The sequence below is a fragment of the Globicephala melas genome, chromosome 5 (genome assembly GCF_963455315.2).
Source record: "Globicephala melas chromosome 5, mGloMel1.2, whole genome shotgun sequence".
Lineage (NCBI taxonomy): Eukaryota > Metazoa > Chordata > Mammalia > Artiodactyla > Delphinidae > Globicephala > Globicephala melas.
This window is the reverse complement of record NC_083318.1, coordinates 101,266,211-101,283,959: the sequence shown is the minus strand read 5'-3', so window position 1 is coordinate 101,283,959 and position 17,749 is coordinate 101,266,211. Positions and strand designations below refer to the sequence as shown.

Genomic DNA, 17,749 nt, shown 5'->3' with positions numbered 1-17,749 from the left:
AGGTCTTGATCAAAGGAGCTCCACAGGACTGAGGGAAACAGAGACTCCACTCTTGGAAGACACACACAAGGACTCATGCATACCAGGACCCAGACCAAAAACAGTGACTTCATAGGAGACTGGGCCTATTGGCCTTGGAAGGTATCAGGGGTAGGGGCCAGCTATGGCTCACTCTGGGGACAAGGACACCAGTGGCAGAAGTATCAGGGAGTATTCATTAGCATGAGCTCTCCTGGAGGCTGACATTTTGGCACCAAGACCTGGCCACATCCAATAGCCTGTAGGCTCCAGGACTCAGACCAAGCAACCAACAGGGTGGAACACAGCCCTACCCATCAACAGACAGGCTGGACAGACCGCCTTTCCTGAGCCCACAGCCACCTATAGACATGACTCTCAACACAGCTCTACCCACCAGAAGGTCAAGACACAGCTCCACCTACCATTGGGCAGGCACTGGCCTCTCCCACCAGGAAGCCTGTATGAGTCTCTAGACCAGCCTTACCCACCAGGAGACAGAAAACAGATGCAAGAAAATGATAATCCTGCAGCCTGTGGAACTGAGTCCACAAACACCAGAATTTAGACAAAATGAGACAGCAGAGGAATATGTTCCAGGTAAAGGAACAAGATAAAACCCCAGAAGAACAACTAAGGGAAGTGGAGATAGGCAACCTACCTGAGAAAGAATTCAAAGTAATGATCGTGAAGATGATCCAAGAACTCGGGTAAAGAGTGAATTCACAGAGTGAGAAGTTACAAGAAGTTTTTAACAAAGAGTTAGAAAATATAAAGAAACCAGAGTTAAAGAATTCAGTAACTGAAATGAAAAATACACTAGGAAGAATCAATAATAGAATAAATGAGGCAGAAGAACAGATAAGTCAGCTGGAAGAGAATGGTGGAAATCACTGTCACAGAAGAGAATAAAGAAAAAAGAATGAAAAGAAATGAGGGCAGTTTAGAGACCTCCGGGACAACCTCAAACACACCAGCGTTCACATTATAGGGTTCCTGGAAGAAAAGAGAGAGAAAAAGGGCCTGAGAAAATACTTGAAGAGATAACATTAGCTGAGTAACAATAGCTGAAAACTTTCCTAACATGGGAAAGGAAACAGTCAACCAAGTCCAGGAAGAACAGAGAGTCCCACACAGGATTAACCCCAGGAGGAACACACTGAGACACATAGTAATCAAACTGACAACAATTAAAGATAAAGAGAAAATATTAAAAGCAACAAGGGAAAAGCAACAAATAACATATATGGGAATCCCCCTAAGCTTATCAGCTGACATTTTAGCAGAAACTCTGCAGGCCAGAGGGAGTGGCACAAATGATGAATCCAAGAAGAAGATAGAACAATTGTAAATATATATGTACCCAGCATAGGAGCACTGCAAAATATAAGGCAAATGTTAAAAAACATAAAAGGAGAAACTGACAGTAGCACAATAATAATGGGGGACTTTAATACCCCACTTACATCAATGAACAGATCATCCAGACAGAAAATCAATAACGAAACACAGGTTTTAAATGACACATTAGACCCAGTGGACTTAATCAATATTTATAGAGCATTCCATCTGAAAGCAGCTGAATACATCAAGTGCACATGGAACATTCTCCAGGATAGATCACATTCTGGGCCACAAAGCAAGCCTTGGCAAACTAAAAAAAAAAAACCAAAAAACAAAAAACTGCAATCCTATCAAGCATCTTTTCAGACCACAATGCTAAAAATCAACTACAAGAAAAAAAGACTGCAAAAAAACACAAACACTAGGATGCTAAACAATATGCTACTAAACAACAAATGGATCACTGAAGAAATCAAAGAGGAAATTAAAAAATACCTAGAGACAAATGAAAATGAAAACACAATGATCCAAAACCTATGGGATGCAGCAAAAGCAATTCTAAGAAGAAAGTTTATAGCAATACAAGCTTACATCAGAAAAGAAGAAAAGTCTCAAATAAACAACCTAACCTTACATCTAAAGCAACTATAGAAAGAAGAACAAACAGAATCCAAATTTAGTAAAAGGAAAGATATCATAAAAATGAGAGCAGAAATAAATTAAATAGAGACTAAGAAAACAGCAGAAAAGATCAATGAAACTAAAAGCTGATTCTTTGAAAAGATAAACAAAATTGATAAACTTTTAGCCAGCCTCAACAAGAAAAAAGAGATAGGTCCCAAATCAATAAAATTAGAAATGAAAAAGAAGTTACAAAGAACACAGTTACAAAGAACACCACAGAAATATAAGAGATTGCTACAAGCAACTATATGCCAATAAAATGGACAATCTAGAAGAAACAACCAAATTCTTAGAAAGGTACAATCTTTCAAGACTGAATCAGGAAGTAATAGAAAATTTGAATAGACCAATTACCAGTACTGAAATTGAATTTGTGATTAAAAAACTCCCAAGAAACAAAAGTGCAGGACCAGATGGCTTCACAGGTAAAATCTACCAAACAGAGAAGAAAAAATTGCAGAGAAAGGAGCACTTTCAAACTGGTTCTATTAGGCCACCATCACTCTGATACCAAAACCAGACAAAGATCCACAAAATAGAAAATTACAGCCAAATATCACTAATGAACATAGACACAAAAATCCTCAGCAAAACAGTCACAAATCAAATCCAGTGATACATTAAAATGACCATACACCATGCTTAAGTGGGATTTATCCCAGGGATGCAAGGATTTTTTAGTATCCACAAATCAATCAATGTGGTACACCATATTAACAAGTCGAGGATTAAAACCCATATGATCATCTCAATAGATGCAGGAAAAGCTTTTGATAAAATTCAACATCCATTTATGATAAAAACACTCCAGAAAGTGGACATATAGGGAACCTATCTCAACATAATAAAGGCCATATATGACAAACCCACAGCTAACATCATATTCAAAGGTGAAAGCATTTCCTCTAAGATCAGAAACAAGAGAAGGATGTCCTTCTCGCCACTTTTATTCAACATAGGTTTGGAAGTCCTAGTCATAGCAATCAGAGAAGAAAAAGAAATATAAGGAATCCAAAGTGAAAAAGAAGAAGTAATACTGTCACTGTTTAGATGACAAAAAATGATACATAGAAAATCTGAGAGATGCTACCAGAAAACTACTAGAACTCATCAATGAATTCAGTAAATTTGCAGAATACAAAATTAATACTGAGAAATCTGTTGCATTCCTATACACTAACAATGAAGTATCAAAAAGAGAAATTAAGGAAACAATCTCATTTACCATCATAACAAAAATAATAAAATAACTAGGAATAAACTACTTAAGGAGGCAAAAAACCTGTACTCTGAAAACTGTAAGACACTGATGGAAGAAGTCAAAGATGACACAAACAGATAGAAGTGTTCTTGGACTGGAAAAATAAATATTGTCAAAATGACTATACTACCCAAGGCAATTTACAGATTTAATGCAATCCTTATCAAATTACTAATGGCATTTTTCACAGGACCAGAACAAAAACTTTTAAAGTTTGTATTGAAACACAAAAGAATAGCCAAAACAATCTTGAGAAAGACAAACAGAGCTGGAGGAATCAGGCTCCCTGACTTCAGATGATATTACAAAGCTATAGTAATCAAAACAGTATGGTACTAACACAAAAACATACATATAGATCAGTGGAACAGGATAGAGAGCCCAGAGATAAACCCACGCACCCATGGTCAATTAATCTATGGCAAAGGAGGCGAGAATATACAATAGAAAAGACAGTCTCTTCAATAAGTGCTGGGAAAACTGGAGAGTTACATGTAAAAGAATGAAATTAGAACATTCTCTAACACCATACACAAAAATAAACTAAAAATGGATTAAAGACCTAAATATAAGACTGGAAACTATAAAACTCCTAGAGGACAACGTAGGCAGAACACTCTTTGACATAAATTTCAGCAATATCTTTTTGGATCCATCTCCTAGAGTAATGGAAATAAAAATAAAAATAAACAAGTGGGACCTAGTTAAATTTAAAAGCTTTTGTATAGCAAAGAAAACCATCAACAAAATGAAAATGCCACCTACCAAATGGGAGAAAATATTTGCAAATCATATGTTTGATAAGGGGTTAATATCCAAAATATGTAAAGAACTCACACAACTCAGTAGTATAAACAAAACAAAACAAAACAGGCTGATTAAAAAATGGGCAGAGCATCTGAATAGACGTTTTTCCAAAGAAGACATACAAATGGCCAACAGGTGCATGAAAAGGTATTTAACATCACTAATGATCAGGGAAATGAAAATCGAAACCATAATAAGGTGTCACCTCTCACCTGTTAGAATGGCTATCATGAAAAGACAAGAGGTAAAAAATGTTGGTGAGGATGTGGAGAAAAGGTAACCATTGTGAACTATTGGTGGGAATGTAAATTGGTGCAGCCACTATGGAAAGCAGCATGGAGGCTCCTCAAAAAATTAAAAATAGAACTACTATATGATCCAGCCGTTCCACTGCTGGATATTTATCTGAAGGAAGTAAAATCACTATCTTGAAAAAATGTCTGCTTACCTATGTTCATTGCAGCATTATTTTAAAAGCCAAGTCATGGAAATAACTTGTGTCCAATAAAGGATGAAAGGATGAATAAAATATGTATAAACAATTGAATATTATTTAGCATTAAAAAAGGAGGAAATCTGGCCATTTATGATAACATGGATGGACCTTGAGGGCATTATGCTAAGTGAAATAAGTCAGATGAGAAAGACAAGTACTGTATGATTTTGCTTATATGTGAAATCTAAACTAAAAAACAATGCAAAAAACAAACCAAACTAATCAAAAAAGAACAGATGATTAGTTGTTGCTGGAGATGAGGATTGATTGGGGTTGGGTAGGTGGGTGAAAGTGGTCAAATGGTACAAACTTCCAGTTATAAGAAAAATAAGTCTTAGAGATGTAATGTACAGCATGGTGACTATAGTTCATAACACTGTACTGAGTATTTTAAAGTTGCTAGGAGATAGATCTTAAAAGTTTTCATCACAGGGAAAAAATTTGTAACTATGAGTGTTGATGGATGTTAGGTAAAATTACTATGGAAAACATTTCCCAAAATATATGTAAATTAAATCATTTTGTTGTACATCTAAAACTAATACAATATTATATGTCAATTTAAAAAATTAAAGTTGCCTCTGTGTAGTTGCACATATATAACTTTTGTGATGAAAAAAGTGGATATAAGAACCAAAGGCATGCATATCAGTAGATATTGATGATAATTATTTGCATTTCCCTGATAACATATTATGTGGAGCATCATTTCATATGCTTATTTGTTATCTGTATATCTTCTTTGGTGAGGTGTCTATTAAGGTCTTTTATCCATTTTTAATTGAAATTTTTGTTTTCTTATTGTTGAGTTTTAAGAGTTCTTTGTATAGTTTGGATAATTTCTTTTACAGATGTTTATTTTGCAAATATTTTTGCCCAGCCTGTAACTTGTCTTCTAAGTCTCTTGCAAAGCAAAAGTTTTACATTTTAATAAAGTCTAGCTTATTAATTATTTTTTTCATGAATTTTGCTTTTGGTGTCATTATTGTATTTTAAATGACAGACTATATATTTGCACTATGCTTTATTATGTTTTTTTGCATATCTTCAACTATAAATTTTAAAAAACACAGAATAAAGATTTTCTAATATTCCGTTTACCCTTAAGAAAAAGGATATTGATTTTGACTGTTTTTTCTGAAAAAAAGTATTCTTGTGGTTTGACAACATGGTCATTTTATTTCATGCATCATTCTAATAAAAACAGAAAAAAATTGGAAAGGGTGCTGAAGTTGTTATGCATTATTTAACTATATTAAAAAATACAGTACAAAAATTATGCTAAAAGTATACAAATAACTCTGGTAATATTCTAGGTTTATGATAATCACCTATAGAGTCTTTTAAAAAAATATAAGTAACCACAAAGAAAGATATTTGTCATATGTCATATAATCATATAAATCATATAGCTTGTTTTCTAGTGTGCTTTCTTGAAATAGGCAAAAACCTTAATTGAATTGCTTCACACAGTTTTAAAATGTCATTCTGACAAGTCTTTCTGAAAAATTATCTTGTAGTTTAAATATTTATTTCTCTTCTCGTTCTCATGGTTGAGATAATACTTTTTGGTAATAAATTAGGAGACAATAGGAAAATAAAATTTGACTGTGCTTTGTAAATTTTTAGCGTGCTTTAGTAAATTCTTCTTGTGAGAATTATTACAGAATTCTGGCAACTTGAAACTGGTTACTGGCTGTGATCAAGGCTTGTCTTGTGGAATTTAAATTTTATTTGAAGGCTTTGCCTCCTAAATAAACATTAAAATATATAGTTTAGAATATATCATACTAAACATTACAATTCTCTATAGAGTTTTGGAATTGCAACCAAAGCAAAGATGAGAGTAATACTTGGGACAAAAACACATATTCTGTACCACTCCAGTGAACTGCTTTTGTTAAGATAACTGATGACCTTCACACTGGTAGACCCAGCAGTTAGTCTATAGTCTTCACCTCTCTAGAGAGCTTCACAGTGAATGAAGCTCTCTAGAGCTGTGAAGAGAGCTTCACAGTGAATGAATGATGAATTGCCATGAAGAGGTCTGAGTAGTTTCTGTGAGACAGATTAGACATAAGGGAAATAATGCATTTACCTGATGATTATTTCCCAGTGTACCCTTTATTTTTTTGTGCCCTCCTACAAGTTTCACCAGTTCTCTACAAGATTCACAAGGAATTGACTATTTATTATTAGGCAGAAGTGTTTAATGATGTTGGTAGTTACTTAAAATGAGATTCAGCATGAAAAGTATATCTATTTTTTACTTTGCTTTGTTAAAAACTTTTTATACTCAGATCTTAGACCAAATATTTTGGTTTGTGTTTCCTTTGAGAAAAATGATCTATCCAATATGTATAACGAAAATATTATAACTGTTTATTATGATAATTCCCAGGGTCTTATTATGATAATTCCCATGGTCTTCTATTTTCTAGTCATCTTTCTATTATATTTTTCTCTTATATTAATTAAATATAATTAATTAATTATAATTAATTAGGTTCTCTTATATTAATTAAATTTCTCTAAGAAATTTTTTTCTCATATTAATTAGTTTTATATCAGTATTTCAGAAAATATAAAATTACGAAATTTTCATTGAAGATAAGTTTTGCACATTAGTGGATCTCACTAGTTTTTTAACTTAGGCATCTTTCAGGATTGTTATCTCTTCTTATTTCTTTTGACCTGGATTTTGTTATTAATTTGTTTGGTGGCTTTTCTTGCTGAGTCACATTGTGCAATTGGGTTTCATGCATTTTTTAAGCCCTTGGGTATAAGGAGAGGTTAAATCCCATTAAGAAGAATTTTTTTGGTAGTGTTTAACACTTGGTAGTGTTTAACACTTATCCTTCTTGAAAAACAATAAAATGTGCCACTGCTTTCTATCCTTTACCCCAGTATGATACATTCCTTGAGCAACTGGTAGTGTCGATCTTATTTGTAGCTGATAGTCCTACAGAATCTTAAGGCTCTTGGGGCCTCTTGAGAGCATCAAGATGTTAGTGGGATGAATCTGACTGTCCCACCTGGGGGCAGCAAGGCCAGATTTCAAGCCCTCATTTTCACACTAGGTTTTTGTTCGTCTCTATTTTTATGTGAGCTGGAATATTCTGAGTTCATCTTCTCATCTGTAATAAACAGTAAACAGTCACAAAACTGAGTGTAGTTTAAATGAGACAATACTTCACAGTGCTAGGGGAACAAATCTGTTGGTCGTGAATCTTCTTTTCATATTATAACTGATGAAGCCCAGATCCAGACAAATCTGGGAGATTTAAGCCTGTGTAAATACACTGGCAGAGCTGTGGGCCCAGGTCTTCTACACTGCATGTTCCCATTCCACTATATTTGATAAGTGATTTTAATTTTTGCTTTTAATGAAAATATTATTATAGAATGGGTTGGTAAATGCTATGTTGGTTGAATAGAAACAAAACCCTGTATGGTGTAATATAATGATTTCCACTGGTGCTTGAACCTTAGTGCACATTGGAATCATTTGGGAAACTTTTTAAAAATCCTAATGTCCAGGCTATACCCCATTCCAATTACATCACAGTATCTGAGGGTGGGACCCAAGCATGATTTTTTTTAATGACTTCCTATTCAATTTTGTGCAGAGAATTTGTCAAAACGCGGCTGAGAATAGCCCAAACCATCTCTAGGACAGTTTTTAAAGGTCTGTTCTTCTGTTAACAGATCATATATCTTGGGGAATGTGTTAAGTGCCTCTTTATGGGTTTGTTTTCTGATATATTTTCCTTCTTCCTATTGAAATACACCACAGACCTTACATCTTTTGGTCACTTCATCCGTGTCACTAACCTGAATGCTGCTGCATCCCAAAGAGGTCAATGCCTTATTTGCGAGCATCTCCAGATGTCTCTTAACAATGCATCCTACAAAGATAACAGAGAAGAGCTCTTCTTTCAATAGCACCTGGTGTCTACATTTAGTTCAGCAGCTATTAATGACTTTTATTTTAATCCCTTAAATAAATTTTTCCCTCTGGTATAAATCTAGGCTTTCTGGAACGAGGGGTGGGAGCCTTTGTGGAGACGGTACTGCCCCTTGCAGATTTAGCCAGAGATTTGTGTGGGGACACACCTGGGTAGTTTATATACGATAGGGTGATGATCTGGAAGAGTCTACTTCAGCCTTCTTCGTTACTTAAAATATGAATTGGACCATTGATTTTTCAGTTGTTTTCTTTCTATACTTCAGAATTTCCTATAAGGGGCTGAAAGATGCCAGGGTTACTTATGTGTTACTGTTTCATCTCTGACAGTTTCTATTTCTCACAGAGGATCAGAGAAGGGCTGGAAACAGCTAACTTTATTTTTATTATCTACCGTAAAATGAGAATGTGAAGTAAATGCGCAGAGTGTTTACCAGTTGAGGTCCTGAGAGAACGATCCACATATTTTCTTTTTTTTAAAAAAACACCTTTATTGGAGTATAACACCTTTATTGTAGTGTAATTGCTTTACAATAATGATGTGTTAGTTTCTGCTTTATAACAAAGTGAATCAGTTATACATATACATATGTCCCCATATCTCTTCCCTCTTGCATCTCCCTCTCTCCCACCCTCCCTATCCCACCACCCTAGGTGGTCACAAAGCACCAAGCTGATCTACCTGTGCTTTGTGGCTGCTTCCCACTAGCCATTTTACATTCGGTAATGTATGTATGTCAATGGCACTCTTTCACTTCGTCCCAGCTTACCCTTCCCCCTTCCCCGTGTTCTCAAGTCCATTCTGTCTACGTCTTTATTCCTGCCCTGTCACTAGGTTCACCAATACCATTTTTTTTATATTCCGTATATATGTGTTAGCATGCGGTATTTGTTTTCCTCTTTCTGACTTCACTTTGTATGACAGACTCTACGTCCATCCACCTCACTACAAATGACTTAATTTTTCTTTTTATGGGTGAGTAATATTCCATTGTATATATGTGCCACATCTTTATCTATTCATCTGTCAATGGACACTTAGGTTGCGTCCATGTCCTGACTATTGTAAATAGTGTTGCAATGAACACTGTGGTACATGACTCATTTTGAATTATGGTTTTCTCAAGGTATATGCCCAGTATTGGGACTGCTGGGTCGTATGGTAGTTCTATTTTTAGTTTTTTAAGGAACCTCCATACTGTTCTCCATAGTGATTGTATCAATTTACATTTCCACAATTTATTTTTAATGAATGGAAAAGCTTTCCATATAGGAAAGCAAAGTAGATACATGTGATTTTATGTAAGTTTTGTATCATCTGACTCCGGGAAAATCTTTTGCCTGACTGAAAGACTGATGGCTCCAGGTAGTACTGGGTGACCATGCCTATAATCCTCGTGGCCGACAAGAGAGAGCAACAAGGAGAAAGGAGGTCAGGGAATGAAGAGAGGAAGCCTTGCGAGGCAGAAACTATGCGAGTGAGAGTGCAAGCTGCCCATCTGCACCTAAACAGGCATAGTGCCTAGGGCCAAGAGCAGAATTCTTTTTTTTTTCTTTTGTGTATGCGGGCCTCTCACTGTTGTGGCCTCTCCTGCTGTGGAGCACAGGCACCGGACGCGCAGGCTCAGCGGCCATGGCTCACGGGCCCAGCCGCTCCACGGCATGTGGGATCTTCCCGGACCAGGGCAGGAACCCGTGTCCCCTGCATCAGCAGGCGGACTCTCAACAACTGCCTCACCAGGGAAGCCCCAGAGGCAGAATTCTTTAACAGCAGAAACTCTCCCACCCACCCTACAAACATAATAACATTTCTGTGTGTTACTGCTTCCCTTCCTTGAAATCCCTTCAGTGGAATATCTGTTTGCATTCTCATGCCGGGGGATGTAGAAGGACAGACAAGCAGGCCGTGGAGAGTAAGCACATAAAAGAGGAGCCACCTTTGATTATCTTTTTTACCAGTTTCTTGGTTTCATTTCAAAACTGCTTTCTTTGGTAAAAGAAACAAAAAAACTTACATGCTATGTAACGTATATGTATGTATCTGTGTGTGTATGTGTATATATATATATATATATATATATATATATATATATATATATATATATTCAGATCAGCCAAATCACCCCTGGCCATTAAAGGGGAGACAGCTGTTGTGGTCAGATCGCCCTCACATCCTCAGTGCCTGTTTTCTGTAGGAACCTTCCATGAATTCTCTGTTCTTCATTGATGACCATGTTTTCCAAATGTATAGTGTCTACGAAAGGTACGAAAAGTTTAGGACTTATGATAATAATAGTATTGGCAGTACCCACCTTGAGCCCTTCATTGCTCACTGCTTTTCTCACTGACCATGCAGTTTGAGGGTGACAGGAGAGGACTTTCAAGATGACAGAGGAGGGCTTCCCTGGTGGCACAGTGGTTGAGAGTCCACCTGCTGACGCAGGGGACATGGGTTCGTGCCCTGGTCGGGGAGGATCCCACATGCCATGAAGCGGCTAGGCCCGTGAACCATGGCCACTGAGCCTACGCTCCAGAGCCTGTGCTCCACAATGGGAGAGGCCACAACAGTGAGAGGTCCACGTACTACCAAAAAAAAGAAAAAGAAAAAGACAGAGGAGTGAGACATTGAGATCACCTTCCTCCCCCAAAATACATCAAAAATACATCCACATGTGGAACAACTCCTACAGAACACCGACTGAACACTGGCAGAAGACCTCAGACTTCCCAAAAGGCAAGAAACTCCTTACGTCTGTGGCCATGTGGCTGACAGTGTCTTGGTGCTCCGGCCAGGTGTCAGGCCTGAACTTCTGAGGTGGGAGAGCCAAATTCAGGACATTAAGCCACCAGAGCCAACCTGGCCCTATGTAATATCAATTGGCGAGAGGTCTCCCAGAGATCTCCGTCTCAATGCTAAGACCCAGCTCCACTCAATGAGCAGCAAGTTCCCATGCTGGACACCCCATGCCAAACAACTAGCAAAACAGGAACACGTCCTCACCCATTAGCAGAGTGGCTGCCTAAAATCATAAGGTCACAGACATCCCAAAATACACCACCGGACATGGTCCTGTCCACCAGAAAGACAAGATCCAGCCTCATCCACCAGAACACAGGCACCAGTCCCCTCCACCAGAAAGCCTACACAACCCATTGAACCAACCTTACCCACTAGGGTTAGACACCAAAAACAATGGGAACTACGAACCTGCAGCTGGCAAAAAGGAGACCCCCAAACACAGTAAGTTAAGCAAAATGAGAAGACAGGTGTCTGAGTGCCAGTGGAAGCTGAAGGGGCTGGAGGTGGCCAAGGGCGTGGGCAGCAGGGCCGAGCTGTAACGGTTGTAGGCTGAGGCACAGCAGCTGTGCAAGGAGGAGCGGAGCTGGGAGCAGAAGCTAGAGGAGATGTGCAAGAAGGAGAAGAGCATGCCCTGGAACGTGGACCCGCTCAGCAAGGACGGCTTCAGCAAGAGCATAGTCAATACCAAGCCTGAGCAAGCGGAGGTGGAGTTGGAGGAGATGAGGGAGCAGAAACACAAAGCCTTCATGGAAAAGTACGAGAAACAGATCAAGCACTTCAGCATGCTCTGCTGCTGGGATGACAGCCAGAAGTACCTGTTGGACAACGTCCACCTGGTGTGCGAGGAGACCACCAACTTACCTGGTTATTTTGTGCTTTGACCTAAAGGTGGAGGAGAAATGTGCACTGATGGAGCAGGTGACCCACCAGACCATTGTCATGCAGTTCATCCTGGAGCTGGCCAAGAGCCTGAAGGTGGACCCTTGTGCCTGCTTCTGGCAATTCTTCACCAAGATCAAGACTGCCAACCGTCAGTACATGGAAGGCTTCAATGACAAGCTGGAGGCCTTCAAAGACTATGTGCAGGGCCGGGCCAAGCTGCGCATCAAGAAGGTCATGAAGAAAAAAAAAAAAAAAAAAAAAAAGAAGGTCATGAAGGAAAAAAAAAGGTCATGAAGGAGTACGAGGAGGAAGAGTGCAAGCAGCAGCTTGGCTGAGCAGCCTGGACCCCATCAAGGTATACGAGTCCCTCCCTGAGGAACTCCAGAAATGCTTTGAGGTGAATGATGTGCAGATTCTACAAGATGCCATCAGCAAGATGGACCCCACCGACATGAAGTACCACAGGCATCACTGCATCAACTCCAGCCTCTGGATCCCCAACTCCAAGTCCAACGAGGCCAAGGAGGAGGAGGAGATGAGTCCCGGGGACCCTTTGCTGGAAGCCTCCAAGCCGGGTGATGAGAAAGATGTCAGCACATGGCCCACCTCAGCTGCTTCCTGACTGCCTGCAGGTCCCTGTGTGCCCGTTTTCAGAAAACAGAAATAGACACCATCTCCCTAGCTCCTGGCTTCCTCCACTTTTGCTGCTCCCCCACCTAGCCTGTAGGGGCCTGCCCAACTGCTCCACTGCTGCCATACCCCCAGTGCTCATCCAAGTCTTTGCTTTGAGTCAATGGACTTCACTGCCTGCAGCTCCCCCACTTCAGCATTATGCAAAAGGCTCGGGGATCCAGGGAGGGGTAGATGTTGCCAGCCTGGTCCACGGGGTAGGGATGGGGTCCCCAGCAGAGGGGCCTGCTCCAGTCACCGTGGGCTATGTTTTCACTGTTCATCCACACTGAGCATTCTATATAGTAAACAGCAATTATCTTCCAATATACAACAGATGAAGGAGCAAAGTAAAAACTCACCAGACCAAACAAATGAAGAGGAAATAGGCAGTCTACCTGAAAAAGAACTCAGAGTACTGTTATTAAAGATATGCAAAATTATGGAAATAGAATGAAGAAAATACAAGAAACATTTAACAAGGACCTAGAAGAACTAAAGAGCAAACAAGGAAGAACAACAGAAAAAATGAAATTAAAAATTCTCTAGAAGGAATCAAGAGAAGAATAACTGAAGCAGAAGAACGATAAGTGACCTGAAGATAAAATAGTGGAAATAATTACCACAGAGCAGAATAAAGAAAAAAGAATGAAGAGAATTGAGGACAGTCTCAAAGACCTCTGGGACAACATTAAACACACCAACATTTGAATTATAAGGGGTCCAGAATAAGAAGAGAAAAAGAAAGGGACTGAGAAAATATTTGAAGAGATTATAGTTGAAACTTTCTCTAATATGGGAAAGGAAATAAGTCCAGGAAGTGCAGAGAGTCCCATACAGGATAAATCCAAGGAGAAACACACCAAGACACATATTAATCAAACTATCAAAAATTAAATTCAAAGAAAAAAATTAAAAGCAGCAAGGGAAAAACAACAAATACAAGGGAACCCAATAAGGTTAACAGCTGATCTTTCAGCAGAAACTCTGCAAGCCAGAAGGGAGTGGCAGGACGTATTTAAAGTGATGAAAGGGAAGCACCTACAACTAAAGTTACTCTCCCAGCAAGGATCTCATTCAGATTAGAGGGAGAAATTAAAACCTTTACAGACAAGCAAAAGCTAAGCGAATTCAACACCACAAAACCAGCTTTACAACAACTGTAAAGGAACTTCTCTAGGCAGGAAACACAAGAGAAGGAAAACACGTACAATAACAAACCCAACACAATTTTAAAAATGGTAATAGGAACATACATATCGATAATTACCTTAAATGTAAATGTGTTAAATGCTCCAACCAAAAGACATAGACTGGCTGAATGGATACAAAAACAAGACCCATATATATGCTGCATATAAGAGACTCAGTTCAGACCCAGGGACACATACTAACTGAAAGTGAGGGAACAGAAAAAGATATTCCATGCAACTGGAAATCAAAAGAAAGCTGGAGTAGCAATTCTCATAACAGACTAAATAAACTTAAAAATAGAGACACAAGAGACGAGGAAGGACACTACATAATCAAGGGATCGATCCAAGAAAAAGATATAACAATTGTAAATATTTATGCACCCAACATAGGAGCACCTCAATACATAGCAAATGCTAACAGGCATAAAAGGGGAAATCGACAGTAACACAATCATAGGGGACTTTAACACCCCACTTTAACCAATGGACAGATCATCCAAAATGAAAATAAATAAGGAAACACAAGCTTTAAATGATATATTAAACAAAATGGACTTAATATTTATAGGACATTCCATCCAAAAACAACAGAATACACATTTTTCTCAAGTGCTCATGGAACATTCTCCAGGATAGATCGTATCTTGGGTCACAAATCAAGCCTTGGTAAATTTAAGAAAAATAAAATCGTATCAAGTATCTTTTCCGACCACAGTGCTATGAGACTAGATATGAATTACAGGAAAAAATCTGTAAAAAATATAAACACATGGAGGTTCGACAATACACTACGTAATAACCAAGGGATCACTGAAGAAATCAAAGAGGAAATCAAAAAATACCTAGAAACAAATGACAATGAAAACATGATGAATTAAAACTTATGGGATGCAGCAAAAGCAGTTTTAAGAGGGAAATTTATAGCAATACAATCTTACATCATGAAACAAGAAACATCTCAAATAAACAGTCTAAGCTTACACCTAAAGCAATTAGATAAAGAAGAACAAAAAATACCCCAAAGTTAGGAGAAGGAAAGAAATCATAAAGCTCAGATCAGAAATAAATGAAAAAGAAATGAAGGAAACAATACCAAAGATCAATAAAACTAAAAGCTAGTTCTTTGAGAAGATAAACAAAATTGATAAACCATTAATTAGCCAGACTCATCAAGAAAAGAGAGAGAAAATTCAAATCAATAGAATTGGAAATGAAAAAGAAGCAACAACTTACACCGCAGAATTACAAAGGATCATGAGAAATTACTACAAGGAACAACATGCCAATGAAATGGACAATCTGGAAGAAATGGACAAATTCTTAGAAATGCAAACCTTTCACGACTGAACCAGGAAGAAACAGAAAATATAAACATACCAATCACAAGCACTGAAACTGGGACTGTAATTAAAAACCTTCCAACAAACAAAAGCCCAGGACCAAATGGCTTCATAGGCGAATTCTATCAAACATTTAGAGAAGAGCTAACACCTATCCTTCTCAAACTCCTCCAAAATATAGCAGAGAGAGGAACATTCCCAAACTCATTCTATGAGGCCACCATCTCCCTGATACCAAAACCAGACAAAGATGTCACAAAGAAAGAAAACTACAGGCCAATATCACTGATGAACATAGATGCAAAAGTCCTCAGCAAAACACTAGCGAACAGAATCCAGCAACACATTAAAAGGATCATACACCATGATCAATTGGGGGTTTTTCCCCAGGAATGCAAGGAATCTTAAATACATGCAAATCAATCAATGTGATACACCATATTAACAAACTGAAGGATAAAAACCATATGATTATCTCAATAGATGCAGAGAAAGCTTTCGACAAAATTCAACACCCATTTATGATAAAAACAATTCAGAAAGTAAGTTCAGAGAGAACTTACCTCAACATAATAAAGGCCATATATGACAAACTCACAGCCAACATCATTCTTTTTTATTGTTTTTGTTTGTTTGTTTGTTTGTTGCAGTACGCGGGCCTCTCACTGTCGTGGCCTCTCCCGTTGCAGAGCACAGGCTCTGGACGTGCAGGCTCAGCGGTCATGGCTCACGGCCCAGCAGCTCTGCGGCATGAAGGATCTTCCCGGACCGGGGCACGAACCCACGTCCCCTGCATCGGCAGGCGGACTCTCAACCACTGTGCCACCAGGGAAACCCAACATCATTCTTAATTGTGAAAAATTGAAAGCCTTTCCACTAAGATCAGGAACAAGACAAGGTTGTCTACTCTCACCACTAGTATTCAACATAGCTTTGGAGGTTTTAGCCACAGCGATATCAGAGAAGAAAAAGAAATAAAAGGAATCCAAATCAGAAAAGAAGAAGTAAAGGTGTCACTGTTTGCAGATGACATGATACTATACATAGGGAATCCTAAAGACTGTATGAGAAAACTACTAGAAGTAATCAATGAATTTGGTAAAGTTGCAGGATACAAAATTAATGCACAGAAATCTCTGGCATTCCTATACCCTAATGATGAAAAATCTGAAAGAGAAATTCAGGAAACACTCCCACTTACCATTGCAACAAAAAGAATAAAATACCTAGGAATAAACCTACCTAAGGAGATAAAAGACCTGTATACAGCAAACTAAAAGATACTGATGAAAGAAATTAAAGATGATACTAACAGATGGAGAGATAATATACCATGTTCTTGGATTGGAAGCGTCAACATTGTGAAAATGACTTTCCTACCCAAAGACATGTACAGATCCAATGCAATCCCTCTCAAACTACCACTGGCATTTTTCACAGAACTAGAACGAAAAAATTTCACAATTTGTATGGAAACACAAAAGACCCTGAAGAGCAAAAGCAATGTTGAGAAAGAAAAATGGAGTAGGAGGAATCAAGCTCCCAGACTTCAGACTCTACAATAAAGCTACAGTAATCAACACAGTATGGTACTGGCACAAAAACAGAAATATAGATCAATGGAATAGGATAGAAAGTCCAGAGATAAACCCACACACATAAGGTCACCTTATTTTTCATAAAGGCGGCAAGAATATACAATGGAGAAAAGACAGCCTTTTCAATAAGTTGTGCTGGGAAAACTGTACTTTTACAAGTAAAACATTGAAGTTAGAACACTCCCTAACACCATAAACAAAAATAAACTCAAAATGGATTAAAGACCTAAATGTAGGGCCAGACACTATCAAACTCAGAGGAAAACATAGAACACTGTATGACATAAATCACAGGAAGATCCTTTTTGACTCACCTCCTAGAGAAATGGAAATAAAAACAAAAATAAACAAATGGAACCTAATGAAGCTTAAAAGCTTTTGCACTGCAAAGGAAACCATAAACAAGACTAAAAGAAAACCCTCAGAATGGGAGAATATATTTGCAAATGAAGCAAATGACAGAGGACTAATCTCCAAAATATACAAGCAGCTCATGCAGATCAATATCAAAAATCAAACAACCCAATCCAAAAATGGGCCGAAGATCTAGATAGAGATTTCTTCAAAGAAGATATACAGATTGCCAACAAACACAGGAAAGGATCCTCAACATCATTAATCATTAGAGAAATGCAAATCAAAACTACAATGAGGTATCACCTCTCACTCGTCAGAATGACCATGATC

General features: G+C 38.1%; 1 pseudogene; it reads left to right on the top strand.

Annotated features, from left to right (window-relative positions):
• The first annotated feature begins 591 nt into the window (after positions 1-591).
• On the top strand, positions 592-12,881 carry LOC115864411 (hsp90 co-chaperone Cdc37-like; annotated as a pseudogene).
• The last annotated feature ends 4,868 nt before the right edge of the window (positions 12,882-17,749 follow it).